Source organism: Lipotes vexillifer, unplaced genomic scaffold (genome assembly GCF_000442215.2).
Source record: "Lipotes vexillifer unplaced genomic scaffold, Lipotes_vexillifer_v1.1 scaffold822, whole genome shotgun sequence".
NCBI lineage: Eukaryota > Metazoa > Chordata > Mammalia > Artiodactyla > Lipotidae > Lipotes > Lipotes vexillifer.
The window spans coordinates 2,957,409-2,967,032 of NW_006770496.1; positions in this window are offsets into that span (position 1 = coordinate 2,957,409).

The following is a 9,624-nucleotide window of genomic DNA, read 5'->3' on the forward strand; positions in this document are numbered from 1 at the left end:
TTTGTTTTAAAACAACACCTTGTGAAGGACCCAAGGTGGTTATTTTTACTGGTGTAAAATCACTAATGTAAAATAAGACTCGTAATTGGTCTTATGGATTCTCTTTCCAAAGCAATAGTTAAAGTGGTTATCTCCCTTTTAAGAGGGCCAGTCTGCGTACTTAGCAAATCCGCATAATTTATTCTAAGAGGTCTAACGGGATTTTCATTTTCAGGTTTCTTTTACTCTGCAGCCTTTTAAGCTAGAAGTCTAATCATTCTGCATTATGGTAAGCGTCAAGTCAAGAATGGAAGCCCCTCTGTACCCAACCCTGACAAGTTAGTTATTTTGTTTTTGTTTTTAGTAGGAGAATATTGCTTTTCTCTAACACCATGGTTTGGTTAAATAAGAGTTTAACTATTTAAGAACATTCAAGATAACCTTTCTAAAAATTATCATTATTAACTTTCATCTACTTGGTTTTCTCTTTTACTAAGAAATTCTGCTAATTTAAATGAAAATAAAAATACCCATCAGGGTCCAATATGAAGCAACTATAACTTAAATTAATAATAGATTAGTAGTTCCCCAACCTGCCCAACACTTCTCTGCAGACTTTAAATGGAATGTTTGCTTCCACCCACCTCTCCATCCCCCAGTGTCCTATCGCGCTCCCACAAGAAGCAGACAGTACTGACAGGCCTGGCTTATATGACCAAGTTCACAGATTGAATTAGAAAGCTGGCTTCGAGTCATTAGCAAGTATAAAAAAGAAGAAAACGAATGGTGCTTTTCCACTCATGTGACCCACAGTGTCATGAATGCTGCTTGAACAGTGTGTCTGACACATCACACATCACAACACAGATTCCCCACTCAATTAGGGGTGAGAGTGTTCTATTTCCACAGCTGCTCAGTCTCCACCCTTCTGGGCTCTCAGGTTGGCTGCTGCTTGCTGTTCTTACATTCTGTAAGCCCCAAATCCAAGGTGTGGTAAAGATTCTCCATTCCCCCTTTTTCTCCTTAGCTCTAATATAAAAGCTTCATGTTTTGGAACATTAATGCTTGAGAAGTTTGCTAAAGTTGGAAATAAAGACAACGAACTGAAGATGGATGGCCATCAAGAAAAGGAAAGAATGGAGGGAGAAAGGAAAGAGGAAGTCAACAAAGAAAGGATTTAATAGGGTTTTATAGAAAATTTACCTTGCTACTACATAAAGAACGGATAACAACCCAATTCTTACTCTTTAAACCTATCTGTACATTAATAGATCTGGCAGATCATAAATGCATAACTTAAATGGGAAAAATGGAGGGCGAGGGCCAGTACGCCAGCAATCATTATGCCTAAATCACTGTCTTCATGTGAAATCAAGATGCTCTAATCAGTGTTCACTCCTTGGAGATTAACCAACAAATAAATAATCTGTATGCTACAATAAATAGATATTTTTAAAATACAGAATTAATCCTTTGTTGAACAAAAAGCCACCAGAATCTCATTAGCTCTGAGGTCAATTGTTTGGCTAATCCCTGTCCTCAGTGTATTTGTCACTGAACTTTTGTTAAAGCATCTACATTAATGGTTCTCAAAAAGAACCAGAGTTAGAATCTGTTTATGTAATATGCAGATCCCTAGACCCCTGAAAACATGGTTCTAATTCAACAAGTGGGCGTGGGGCAAGAGAGGAGTTCCTCTCAGCTTTCTGTTATAGGATGCCCCAAGAAGGACTGAAAAATCCTCTAAATGTGGTTCATCTCAGAACTTGTTGAAATGCAGGCTGACCCAAACTTACAGAATCAGAATCCATATTTTAACAAGATCCCCAAATGCTTTGTATGCAAATTAAAGCATGAGAAGTACCATTCTAGAGTAAGCAGCAGTAAACTTTTTTTATAAAAGACCAACTGGTAAATATTTTAGGCTTCCTAGGCCATGTGGTCTCTGTCACAGCTACTCTGCTCTGCCCCTGTCCTGCAAAGGCAGCCAATAAAACGGTTCTGTAAAGTATGGCCCGTGGGCCAAATCTGACCAGTCACTTGTTTTTATACAGCCTGCTAGCCAAGAATGGTCTTTACATTTTAAAATGGTTTAAAAATATCAATAGAAGAATAATACGTTGTGACGTGAAAATTACAGACATTCAAATTTCAGTATCCATAAATAAAATTTTATCAGAACACAGCCACATTTATTTGTTTACATATTGCCTATGGCTGCTATTATTTTACAATGGCAGAGTTGAATAATTGTGACAGAGTCCATATGGCCTGCAAGCCTAAATATTTACTATATGGTCCTTTACAGAAAACGTTTGCTAACCCCTGCAATAAAACTTTATTTGTGGACACTGAAATTTGAACTTCATATAATTTTCACATGTCACAAAATACTATTCTTCTTTTGATTTTTAAAACCATTTGAAAATGTTAAAAAAAAAACATTTTTAGTTGGAAGGATGTACAAAAGCCAGTAACATTTGAAGCAACCTGGTTCTCAAAGCTTCCTTTGTGAAACACAACCCAGGTTTCCTGAAAAGAAAAAAATCTTCTTAAGCAAGGTTTCCCAAGCTCAAGTGTGGCCAACAGTAATTTCATTACTCCTTAATGAAGTCACCCCTTCCCTGGTCTCAGTCACATGGTTTGGGAGGACTTCCACTACCACCAAATTCCAGGGGTTACAAACTCCCAAACAAGCCAATCAGTGAACCCCTATCCTTTGGATCATGGTTTGGGGTTCAAGGCACATGATCCTAAACAAGGGCCAATGAGGTGTTAATGACATTTTCTGGACTCCTTTCTCTGCAGATGCTACTGATGACTATTTTCTAACAGATGCAAACAAGGAAGAACATAGCCATGAGACCAGGGGACAGCCATCTTGTGACGCCCCCCAAAAAAGCCTGCCAAAAATCAGCACCAACACCAAGAAGCCAGAGATGAGAAAAAGAGATTTCCTTTGTGCCTTGAATCACACTTCACCTGAAACTACACCAAAACTATTTAAGTGGGTAGGCCAACAAATTCCCTTTATTGTTAAACTAAGTTGAAAAAAACTTCCCACTATTAGCAACACAGAATCCTAACTGATGCACACATTATCTCCACCCCCCTTCCTTAATATTTCATTTCAAATACTTGCATTTTATCTGGTCATATGTAAATCCTCCTCCTGCAACCCCACACCCCCCAAAATGAGCAAATCAACCCTGTCAGCCTGTCAACCTTAAAATCCAAAGATCACTGTTGTACAACCCAAATGACAAGGAACTCCTCTGGAAGTCAAACCCTGATGCCAAGGGCAGGACTACAAGTTTTCTTCTATGCTCATGACCAAATGAGGCCTTGCTGCAGAATTCAGGTTTGGTTCTTAGAGCAGTTGTGTGGGTTTCATGAGCATCACCAAAGCCTAATATGTGTAAGCCATGACTGAGAGAGTGTAGCTGCATAAATTAGGAAACCAATGACAGATAATGAGAAGGCTTTCCTACCCCTCAGCAAAGCTTCTGTCAGAGGGTCAGCAGAAGTCAGGCAACCTGGTTCAAGGACATGACCAGCAGGGTAGGTGATTTTGGGCATGTCACTTCCCGATCTAGGCTTCAATTTTCCATTTCCTCATCCACAAGATGGGAGGGGCTGAATTTTAGTGACCCTGTTGGTCTTCTCACACATTCTGCAATGTCTTGGTCTCTGCTGCAGTAATCCAAGCTAAGGACCTCACCTCCCACAGTGCCCTCTATGTAATGTGTTTGTGTGTGGTGTGGTGGGGTGGGGTGGGGTGGGATGGGGGGGAACTTGCTAGTGGCTCTTTTTTCCTCAACTTGCATAGAGTCAGTCATGCTTTTCTAGTATTCACCCTTGACAGAAACAACAGACATATCAGAAGTCACCCTTTCCTGTTAAAGGTATGGTGGGAAATGATGAAAGTTACAGGTTTCAGTGTGGGACTTTGATTAATCACAGATGGATTCTCAGAAGAGGTGGGACGTTCTTGTTTCTCACTAGCTCTGGTCAAATCCAAAGCTAAATGTGGCCAATAGGAAGACTGCAGTGCCATGAGAAAGACTAGGAATTCAGGAGCTTTTTGGGGTGCTTGGTTCAAACGTGTGTTCCTTCACCCACCTCTACCCTGTTAGGCACCAGGGAACCTGAGTCTGGTCACTCTGGGTAGAACCAAGAAATACACAAAATTCTTAGGTGCTTTGGATTCAGGTAGACTTTGAACCACACATTGAAAAATCACTGTCCAAAAAAGTACTTTTTTCAGAATGTTTAAAATAAACAGCCATTTATAATAACATCTTATTTTTTAAATGTTTCCAAATGATGTGACCTACTGGATCATTACAAAAGCCCTGTGACATAGTATTTATTATCAAATAAAATTTATGAGATTCATTTTACAATGAAATGATGTGTATAAAAGCACCTGCCACAGATTTTGATACACCTTAGGTCTAGGTAAATATTAGTTATCATTATAACTGGCAGTTCTACAATATAAGAAGCATCCAATCATTTTCCAAAAGAGTGAATTGTGGCACAAAGGACAAGTGACTGACAAGAAGTCATCCTGACTAGTAAAGGTCTTCAGAATCCTGCCACATATGGTAGCCTCCACCCCTAGGTGCCTCCTTAGAAGAAGAGAACTTTCTGAGCTTTGTTGTTTGCTTGATTCCTTCCAGACACATTGGTTTTGAAGTGTTTTTGGAGTTGCAGAAGAGTAGGGGCTAAAAGTGCTGGGAGATGGGAACACAGGAGAAAGGAAAACAAGAATTCTAACCTATGCTCCACCAACTATTAGCTGTGTGATTTATAGTAAGTTACATAACCTCTCTGTGCCTTAGTTTCCTCATCTGTAAAAATCAAATGAGGGCTTCCCTGGTGGCGCAGTGGTTGAGAGTCCGCCTGCCAATGCAGGGGACACGGGTTCGTGCCCTGGTCCGGGAAGATCCCACATGCTGCGGAGCGGCTGGGCCTGTGAGCCATGGCTGCTGAGACTGCGTGTCCGGAGCCTGTGCTCCGCAGCGGGAGAGGCCACACAACAGTGAGAGGCCCGTGTACCACAAAAACAAAAACAAAAAACAAAAAATCAAATGAGATAATATAGGTAAGGTGCTTAGAATGTTGCCAGGCACATACAAGCACTTGAAACAATTTAATCATTATATGGGCCGTTTGCTTCACTTCACAGGAAGAAAAGCAGCACTAGGCTTTTGGGGTAGCTGATGAGCTGAGGCCAGTGATGGCTGAAGCTGAGAGCAGTCCTTAAGTATTGGGCTGTGTGCCCAGCACATCCCACTTGAGGACCATTCACAAACATTCACTACTTAGAAGGTCACTTTAATAATTAGTCTTGCTTTGCTAATTATATTTTACTGATTAGAAACTACTGCTGACAATACTGGGGTTGCTTTGAGTGCTAATTTTTTAGCTGCCACCTGAAAATAATAATGACTGATTTTGCTGTCCAGACATTTACCTTTAAAAGGACTGTGTCAATAGCGCATTGTGATGGGAATACAAAGAGGGAACTCTGGAGGCTAGAAGATGCTGTTGTATGATTCCCTCCCTGGCATTTCCAGACCTGACATTCAGCCCTAAACCTGACACCCCAACCCCGACATAAATATTCCTTAACATCAGGAGATAGTTGCTTGCTTGCAGGAAGATTAAAAACAAACCTAAAGAATGTGGTTTGTAAAAACACTTTGCTAATAACTAATAACAAATAACCTGTGCTACCCTGTGCTCAGCATTCTACATGCATCATCTCATTTAATGTGCCCAACAGTCCAATAACGCAGGTGCTAGTATTCCATACATTTTACAGCTAAGGCAAAGAGGCACAAAGAGACGACGTGAAGTGCCCAAAGTCACACATATAGCAAATGGCAGAGAAGAAACTTGAACCTAGCAAGTCATGAATAAAACCAGTAAGTCTATAAGTAATCTTTGGACTTCTTTGGTCCCTCTCCACCCCTTCTTTTTTTTTAAAAAAAATAAAGAAGATATAATTCTAGTGTAGTAACAGTATTAACACCATTTGTGCACACCAGGTGGTCCGCATAACACTTACGATGCATCATCTAGTTTACCTTCAGGAGGACCTAGAGTTAAGTATCTATCCAGATCCATTTTACAGATGAGAAACAGAGGCTCAGAGAAGTTCAGTGATTTGCCCCAACGCCAAAGAGCTAGAAAGGGTCGAGTTGGGAGGTAGGAAATAAAAGTCTAATAAACTGTCAGCCTGAGAAGGGCTGTGTTGAGACGGCCCAAGCCGCCGCCAGACCCAGAGCCTCGGCCTTTCTCAAAGCGCTCCAGAAGCGCTGCAGCTGAGCCGGGACAGGCGGCAGTCTGGGGACCCAGCCCCCACCCAGCCCTGCGCTAATGGGGGTAAAGCTCGGCCGGCGCCATCCTGCAAGCCGAGTCTGATAATAGCCCTGATTAAATGGCGGGCCAGCCAAGGGAAGGCCCCCGCCGCCGCCAGCGCCACAGTCACCGCGCCGACTAAGCAGGGACCGGCAGCGGCAGGGCCTCTAACTTAGACGTCTGCGTCCCAGCCGCAGGGACTGCGGCGGTCGGAGCCGAGCGCACCGTCTCTGGCCCCGGGTCCTGGGTTGGAGCCGCGTGTGCGGGACGGTAGCCCGAGCGCCTCGAGCAGAGAGGCGGGTCGGGGTCTGCTTCTCCACCATTCGGTCGTTCGCAGGGACCCCTTACAGCGTCACCTCAGGAAGCATCTTTAGGAATCTGAGTCCACCTCTAGAGTCACCAAGTGATGGAACTTAGTGGAATCGAGCATACAGCGCTGTTGTCCCCTTTACTCTGGGCTGTCGTGGCCCCTCCAAGGTGGAGGTCTGGACCGATGACAGCCGCAAGGGGGATGGGTGGGTGGGAGAAAACCAGCGGATCCCAGAGTCAAGAGGCGAGAGTGAGCCTTGCAAGCCGCTGGGCTCGGTGAGTCTGCGCCTCTCGGTTGCGGAAAGTGTCCGCTTCCTGCCATCCCATCTCCGTAACTGGGGCCGCCGCTCCCAGTGTGCTCAGCCGGCGCCGGGCACTGTGCGAGCCTCCCGCTTCACGCTAGGGAAACTAAGGCTCAGAGTAGCCAGATAGCCCACAGTCACTTGGCCAATAAAGGACAAAGCTGGCTTCAAACCTCCAAAACTTGAAAGTCTGCCTCCCATACTTGGGGGTACGCAGACTCCAGCCAAGCTCTGCATGATCTCCAGAGCCAGCCCCGCCTCCATCCCCCCTCGCCGCCTCCGCTGCCTCCGCGGAGCCTGCAGATTAGTCAGTAATTACCCCCAGGAAAGAAGAAATAATGACAAAGGCCGCCTGAGCTCGCGGTCTATGTTGCACACCGAAAGACCTTTACTTGGCCTGCTTTCTGTTTTGCACGCCGGGCGGGTGGACCGTGGGCATGCGAGTTACATCTGCCCACATTTGAAGGAACAATGTTCTCTGGCCCGGTGAGCAAACAACAAAGACAGGCAGGTGTTTACGGGTTTCTGGGGCTGCTATATGAAAACAGAATATTCAGCCCTTTCCTCCGAACTGCCTCTGCTTCCAGAACCGGAAACTAGCCAAGTTAGTGATAGCATTCGATATGGGATGGAGGTTAAGATTGCGGAGCTAAACGACTTGGGTCACACAGTCCAAGATTGCCTCCCGCTCCACCATGAAACTATCCGTGTGCCCTAGATCAACTGAGTTACTTCGCGTTCCGAGCCTCATTTTCTGCAACTTTAAAATACAGATGTTAGTGCTATCCGACAGATATTATTATCAACATTATGTATTTCTTGGGAAGCCTAGTGCAGCGCCAGGCACATATTAAGTGCGCAATAGAAGCTCTTTGCAATACACTGAAAAACTAGCATCCAGGACTTGAAATGTACGCAAAATGCCTTCAAACTACGTGAGTTAATGAAAGAAGATGTAGCCCAAAGGCCATCTGTGGACCTCCAGTCTTTCCAGCGAGGGCGTTCACAACAGAGAGGCCGCGTGTCTGAGCATCCCCGGGGACCTGGCCCCTTCCTAGTGGTGAAGTATGAGTTTCTCTTACACCACAGAAATCGAGTGAGACCCAAAGCCTTTCACAGACTCCAGAGAGAAAGCTGTTTCTTACATTCCTTACAATTCCAGGGTGGAAACTGGGGCTCTTGGACACAGTTCTCCATCAGATCTAATTTGTATCAATTACAAATTTGTAATTTGTATTAAATTGAAAAGGGGCCTCGCCAAAGTTCCAGAGTTGGCCAATAGTAGTATCTGTGAAGTTCTTTACCCTCACATGGACATTAACCTTCACAACAAACTTGATGTAGGTATTATCATCAGAAAACCATATTTTACAGATACGGAAATAGAGGCACTTGCCCAAACTGGTGTTTCTAATGCCAGGCTCCACACCTTCCTCTGCAAGCTTTTTAATTAAGGTTGTTTAGTCTGCCTTTATGCCCTTACATCCTAAGAGTTCTTTTAGCTCAATGTTGAGAAAACTGTAATGTATACTTTTCATATCGATGTTCTTTTATACATCCCCAGCTAGGTTTTGAATCCTTGATAGGCAGGGATCATATGCAAATTATCCAGCACCATCCCCACCCCAATAACCCAATGCCTTGTCCACAATGAATGAATGCCCATAAACAGGTTGAATTGGGTATCTCTGCTCCTTGTTTCCTCAAGTCTTTATCACAATTTCTATTTATTTGTGTGTGTATGGTTTCATGTGTTTATTATTGGTGTCTCCCACCAGACTGTGAGTTGCATGAGGCAGAAATTTTAGGGTTCTGATCACCGGTCTATTCATGGAACCTAGCACAGTACCCAGCCCAAAGTAAGTACCAGGTAATATTAGATAAATGAACAAATACTCTGCATTCTTTATATTTTACTGCATGCATACATTTTTGTTCCCTTACATAATACATGCTTCAAGTCGTCTGGAACATGCTGACATTTGGGAATAGGCACCCAAGCCCTTACTGGGTGTATTTTGCCCTCCGTGGGTAAGGGAATAAAATGAGCTTCAATCAAATTGCTTCTGGGGAGACTTGCAATGGGGGCTGGCAGCAGATACCTTGTAGGACTACTTCCTGCCTGGGTCTTCCCCGCCTTGATCTCCCAAACCTCTTGATAAGGACCCAGACAAGTTGTCACCAAACAGCTGGCTCCAGCTCCTGAAAAATCGAATGTAGGACGTGCTCCAGCAATCACCCAGGGGACAGGGTGCAGTTGGTTGTTGGAAGGCTGGATCACCTTCCAAAATGTGGTAATCGCTATAAGTTTAATTAGGTGACATCTGCAAAACTGACGCTACTTTGCGAGAGGAGGGGTGCTGACAAGACAGCTGTGGTTGCTCTTCTACGGAAATTGCCTCATTTAGTTTTCAGTTTGTTTTTAAACACCTAAGAAATCACAGCTCAGGAAAGACGCTTGGGCCGCCTGTCTGGCTGTGGTGTGCCCTATCCACGCAGGCCCCACGCCTACCCACCGGTGGGCCAGGGCACACGGCCAAGATGACCTTCATCCTGATGCAGGGGACCATCCTCTGTCCTCTTTCCTCCTCCTAGTGGGGGTTCCCGCTTAACAGTTCAGTGTGCGCGATAATGGCAGGGGCAATGCTTTCAAAGCTAGAGA